The sequence below is a fragment of the Aptenodytes forsteri genome, unplaced genomic scaffold (genome assembly GCF_000699145.1).
Source record: "Aptenodytes forsteri isolate BGI_AS27 unplaced genomic scaffold, ASM69914v1 Scaffold273, whole genome shotgun sequence".
NCBI lineage: Eukaryota > Metazoa > Chordata > Aves > Sphenisciformes > Spheniscidae > Aptenodytes > Aptenodytes forsteri.
In genome coordinates, this window is record NW_008795041.1 from 82,778 (window position 1) to 89,509 (window position 6,732).

Below are 6,732 nucleotides of genomic sequence, written 5' to 3' on the forward strand. Positions count from 1 at the left end.
CCCAAAAAAAAAAAAAAAGCTTGTACGCAAAAAAGCGGAGTCCAAAGCGATGAAGAAAGTGAGCTGCAGGCTGTAAAGTGATAGAATTGCCTTAAAACCCCAAAGACTTTGCCCTGACCCCAGCGGAGAAGCTCTTCTGGTGTACTCTTTGGCTCAGTCGCAGCTGGAACTCCCAAAATGTTCTCGGGCCTCTCGCCACAAGTGCTGGAAGCTTGCTCTCCCTAAATGAAAATAAAAATACCGTGATTTTTACAGACAGTCCAGGAGCTTGAACTTCGAGAGGCGCGGCTGGGTTGCGTGAGTTGTGCTCTGACACCCGAGGCTGGCATCGCTTGGCTGTGTATTTCTGGTCTCCTCAAGGAGCTTTGCAACCAGCTGTTAGCAGCTCCAGCACCGGCCCGACTGCTGCTGACTGCCAAGAAGGATGTTACCTCTCCATGCTAGGGTTGTTCATGCCTTCACTATACGTTCCTAAAATTATGTTTGGCAGCTACTTCTCCTTGCCAAGATTTCTGATACGAATTTTGTCAGATTTGATTCTGTCATCACTCCTATGCAAATATGTGTGTCATGAGTGACAGTACAAGCTGACCTAGGCTGCAGTGCTGGCTGGATTCCTGGTTAGGTTGAAGCTTGGACAGAGATGGTTTGGAGGCGCTGATCCCAAGAAGGACCAAGGAGGAAATCGGGCGCTTCATTCTGGGACTGAAAGACGTGAAAGAAGTTAGTGTGCTGAATAAGACAAACATTGCTCCTTGTTTGAATTTTTCTCATGTGTTCCAAAAGGCGAGCCCAGTATTGGCAAATCTGACTTCGTCATCGGGTGCTCCTCCAGGGTGGCAAGAACCTGAATTTCTGGATGAGAAGCTGAGCATGAGGCCAGAAGGGGGAAGGCTTCTCACCCACAGTGGCGGGTATCCTGCTGTGAAAGAAGAAGAGACCGGGGACCAGGGGGCCATAGGGATCCTAGTTCTCAGCAGAAACTGGAGCCTGGGTGTAAAGCGGTTGCCTTAAATTCCACCTAGGAAAAAAAACAAAGCGGTGCCAGGAGAAGGGGGAAAGCACTTGGAGGTTCTCACTTGCAGCACCCCATGATGTGATCCCTGGTAAATGACGGTGGTGACCTCCCTCAGTGTCAGGCTGCCCTGAAGAATCAAGCTGTACTAGTCACTCCAATTTTAACTGTCAGAAAAACAATGCTTACGGTTTTAACTATTTGGAAAATGATTTTTTTTTTTTTTTTTTAGACTAGTTCTCTTGTGTGCTGTCTAGAGAAGTTGTAATTCTTGGTATGCAAGCTTAAAAAATCCAAAGAGAAATCGTAACTGGTATAAAGCACAGCAGCCCCTCTCTTCAGCGAAAGAAGTGGGATTTGATGTGTTCCATAAGCGGATGCTGACCAACCACTGTGCAAATCCAGAATACTGGCACCGACCTACAAAACCTTCCACTGAACAGATCCACTTAATCTCAGAAGCCTCTTTTTGTGCCACAGCAGTTGTGATTTTTTGGCCCTCTATATTTATCTGAACTTTGGAGGGGACTTGGTGCTTTCTCAGCAGCTGGCCATAGGCTCGGAACGTCTTTCTGAAGGAGGTCAGGAAAAGTATTGTGGCCAAGCCTTCCTGCCTTTGGCCCGGCATCTTAGCTTTGGCGGTCTGACATCTGTGTTCTTCATTAAACGTGTCTAGCTGTGCTTAATGTCGTAGCTGTCAGTAGTCCAACTCAATCCCCCTATATCGGCAGCCTCGTCCCGTTGTCAAGTTCAAACAACCTTGAAAAATTTGCCTACCAAGGAGCCTAGGAAAAACCTTAATGGAAAGGAAAAGAATCTTTGCCACTGTGAAGTTGGCAAAGGTGCTGCTAAAATTTCTGTCCACGGCTGGTTCACAAGGGTGGGGTACCACGCGCTTTTCTCTGGCTGTGTTGTGGTGTTTATTCATAAAATTGTCACTGATCCTGGGCAGATCCAGGGTCTGTCCTGCCCTGGTCTGAGGTGAAGCTGTTGTGAAAGGACCGACAGCTGAAGGGAGAATCACGTTTTCTTCCTTTCTACATGCCTGAACTTGATGCATTCACTCCCTCATTTAAAGCACGTGCAAGGTCAGAGTGAGACTGTGGGATATGTAAAGTAGAGAGTAAAGACGTTAAACCAATGACAGCGGAGTAATTACTGCCTCCAAGCCCGGTCCTCGAATGCTCCCTAAAGCACTCTCATAAATCGAGTTAATGGAGAGGGAAGATGGAGGAGACTTAAAGAGACTCCAGTGGCTTTGTTCTGGTAGCATATGCCGTCTTGCCTCAAGGAGACCACTTTGGTGTTCTTGCAAAGGCAGGAAAACTTTCTGCCAGGTACTCTGCTCTATCAGCTCCCTCTCAGCCTCCTCTCATGCCGAGTTTGCTGCTCTGTCCCCAGCCTGGTGGACAATGTTGCTCCTATTGCATGTCTGTCTTGAGCAAAAACTATCAGTTTGGTGAAGTGGCTTTGCTGTGTGTAATAAGCTGGTGTATTAAATTAATGGATTTGTTTACTGTGCCTAAAGCATGCACATTTATTATTTCAAAACATTAGTAGTTGACAAAAACAGGCGATCAGTTATTCACAAAGTAGTTCACAAGAGAGCTGCGAAGCGGTGCTGCTCCGGAGCCTGATGCTACGGCGAGGGAGACATAGCGCTCCTGGAAAAGAAATCTCGTGACGTGGAATAGTGGTGTGAGAGTGCACAACTGGCTCACGGCGAAGGACGTTTTCTCTCCTAGGATTCGGGAAAGCAGAAACTGTTGGAAGCCCCAAATGGCGAACATTAGTGAAAAACAGTACTGCCGGATGGAGAATTGTGGCCTATAGGTGCAAGCATAGGGCGAGATTGATTAGTAAAACCAAGTGGGAGAGAGCCAGGGACAGCCCAACACCCTGTTTGAAAAACCACAGTGTTTTCAGTTTCTGATCCTGCTTGAATTAAATATACTCCAGAATGAGGAGGAAAGCAATATTTGGAATCTTTGTCCTGAAGGAAAGGTCGAACTGTCCTTCCGTTTGGCTTACTTTTATATGGTAAGGCTGGAGAGCCTGTCACTTCTCCTAAGACTCCTGCGAAGAGGGAGTGAGGGCCCAACTGTCTACCTCAGCAGTTATTTTTGGTGCTAGGAATTAAAAACAGGAGCTAAGAGGTTTCTACAGGACCTTAAAACGGTTGGTTTTGCCTGGTTTCTGCTGCGTACAGCCAATCCTGTATCTGGCTACAATACCACCCAGAAAGCAGCCAAGAAAAATCATGGGTTTCTCATTCAAGCACCTGGGTTTTCTTACGGTCTTTCTCCCATATTCATGAAATCCCACAGAAGCTGGATGAAATGACTTGTTCATGTACTTTTAAAATAAAAGTTTCAAGTTGAAAGGTTAACAAACTGCAGTGTAGTCCATGAAGGAAATGACCATTAAATACAAACTGTAAAAAGGTTTCTTTTCTTTAAGCCAGATTTCTCTCTTAGATGCCAGAAAATAAGTTAGTTTTCCATTTTACAGGCATGTCTCCCGTCCAAGAAGGTTGAAATTCATTTATGGCAGATGAATTTACTAACAGAAGCGAGAAGTTGATCGGCAAGTCTACGTGTTAGGTCTCACGTCTATATGTAACCTGTGCCCCTCACGCACGCCCCAAGGTCTCGATCGCTCAGTCACCCTCTGTGTACTACAATGCTCTCCCGTCCCACAGCCCAGCTTCCCTCCCCTCTCAAATCAGGGCAGTGAAGGTGGGGAGGAGCACGAGGGTTTGGGAGCAGTCGGGGGGTATATACCCAGGAGTGGCTTCCAGTCCCCTGGTCTTACACGCAGGTCACGTCTGTGTCCCGACCCGTACAGGACAGCTGCTCACCGTGCATTGACAGTTGCTGCAAATAATCCTCTTTTACACCACCTAGGCGTCAGCTGTTCACCACTTCCATGCAGGGACCATTTCGGCACCCAAGCGCCTGGTCTCGGGGTCCTTCCCAGTCCCTAGCAGGAGCAGTCGTCGCAAACAGAGCCTGGGTGCTGGCTGTCTTCTGCCTTGTCAGCCGAGTCGGTGATCCAGCTTCAGGGCTCCCTGAATGGGGCAGAAAAAAATCCTGGGCACACAATGCAAAGCGATGGCCGTGCTCTCCCGGACATTTGAAGTCAGTCAGAAGGGCTGGTTACCTTCGTACTGGCAGACCTAAGTGATACCTGTCCTGCAGCCAGCGTACAACCAGCATCAACTCTCTAGCAAGTCATCTGACTAATTTGACAGAAATGCAGTCGTGCCTGATCTGATCTGGATCAAATGAGATACAGTAACACACAGGTCCGGTGTCAGTTATTATGAAGCCACAGCGTGTTGACCAGACTAGACTTGGGTTTACTTTTTTTTCTCAGCTTTACTAGATTTTAGTGTCTATTTAGTTGCAGATCTAAATTTCCCTTTCTGCAGCCTTGAGGCCACATCGAAGTGCTTCAGCATTTATGCATCAGCTGCGTTAAAAGAGAAGGTCTGTCTTAGATGTCTTCTGTTTGTACCTTTAAGACTGTACTTGACAAACTCTTTTAAAAAATCCTGGGAATTTATGTCATAAAGTCAATACAAACTGAAGTGCCAGAACTCTCAGATGGGTTTCAGTATTGAAATGCTAACAAAATGGCTTTAACTGAAAGTTAAACAAGTGTAAGGACTTCTCGGTGGGGGGAAAAAAAAGGTGCAGTGACAACAGCAGATGGAGCTGTTGGAAACTTAAAATGTGTTGGTCCTGGTGGGGATGCAAAATGTTCTCTATGCGAAGCTGAAGAACCTGCACCTAGTACGTGTTATTTCCTACTACTAATGCTCCTACTACCCGTATGCTCCAGAACACTATCAACACTGTTCTGCGATACCCGATAGTGTAGTACCTGCCTGTATTCTGTAGTTTGAATTAAAAGAAAACTGAGTTTCTTATAAAAGCTAAACACGGACTATCCAATATTTTGGTAGCTTATATCCAGATTTAAACTGTAAAGCAAGAATAATTCATTGTAATTATACTTTAAAATCCATGAAATGAAACAAGGTTTTCTTTAAGTTGGTGGTGTTATTGTAACCTTGAATATCTAAAGATAAAATCAAGGTAAGGTCCGTGGAGGAGGCAGTAATTTTTATTTGACTGGTAGAATTGGCAAGACTCAGAGACTTCCAGGCACGCAAACCCTTCCTGAGGTTTGAAACGGAAGCTACAGACTTCAAGCTTTGTGCAGGTTGGAAACAAGTGCTCTGAGTTTAATTTAATTAATGTGGAGCAGAGCGAGGTGGTAAGTTGATTGGCCTCCAGGGGACAGGCAGAGAGGGAAAGGCAATTATTAACTATGGAATCTTTAGGAGCGAGCTGTGGGTGGTTTTAAAATGGGATGCACAGGGAAATGCCAGATCAGAGAGGCCAGGTGGTTTTAAAGGAATTTTCATGATATGCCTTTGTAATCGAACTACAGGAAAATATTGCAGTTCATTATGGAGACAATATTGTTAAGAAGCGTGGCATAGTTCTTGTGAATACCTTGAGCTTTTCCTTGTGTTCCATCACTTGTATTGGTAATTTTATTCTGAGGAGTGAAGCTAAATAACCACTATGCAACCGTATTTGAGTGTTCAGACACAATTCTGAACAGTTAGCCCATTCATAGGGAGGAAGAAACGCTTTCCCAAGAAAGCAGGAAGAGCAAAGGAGGTACGTGAGTGTGCTTAGACAGCGGGATCAAGGGTCAGGGGAAAGTTCTGGATAAATGCTCTGCCAATGAGCCACCTCACAGAAACGGATGGGTCAGTCTGGGCATCTTGCATCACCGTTTCAGCCGGACCTGTGATACGAAGCCACACGTTAGAGATACAGTCTTCACCCATTAAAAACACCACTTAGCAAAGCAAGTGGGGCAGAAGACTAGGTGGAATGTTTCCTATGTTGTTACCTTCTTTTCTTGTCACTTAATTTTTAATCACACTCAATAACTGGATACTTTTTATACAACCACTGTTACATTTTTAAATATATAGTGTATACTAATGCAGGCTAGAATTAAATCATTGATTATTCAGCCGTAAACAGTTTAAATGTAGCTGTTGATGTTTAAGAAATGAAGCAGTTCATGCTAAGTCATGGGTCCTCAATGCTCTCAACCTGGAGGACCTTTCACATTGGGTAATATTGTAAAGTATGATAAAAGTGCAAACAAAGAAGGGTGTTAATGGCATAGAAGTCAAAATACTGACCAAGCCCTGACAGCATCCTTTTATGTACTCATTTTGCTTTATTGGCTAAAGGAACAGTTTCCGTTTAACTTAATTTAAAACAGACTTTCTCCCCTGCCGAGTGGAAAGTTTTAATTGAAGTTTTTGAGTAACTGCTGGTGTAGGAGTCCGACAGAAATAAAACGAACGGCAGTACATCATTTGTAACTGACTTGTTTGGTTTTTAATGTAGAGTGTAATAAATGAAAGCATAGATTCACTTGTCCTGGTAACCACCTTGTACTTCCAGAGACCAATTCGCTCCATGAGTCCAAAATTAGAAGGTAACAACCTTTTTGATATTTTAAAGCTGAAACGCATTTATCGGTGATTTAGAAAGTACAAAGGAAACTGGCAGCTGAAGGAGCTTCCATAAACTTTGTTTTGGGTTCTCAAGGTTTCCCTTTCCTTTTTTTGCACTACTGTAAAGCAAAGTAACTCTTGATTTAAATAGCATAACTCC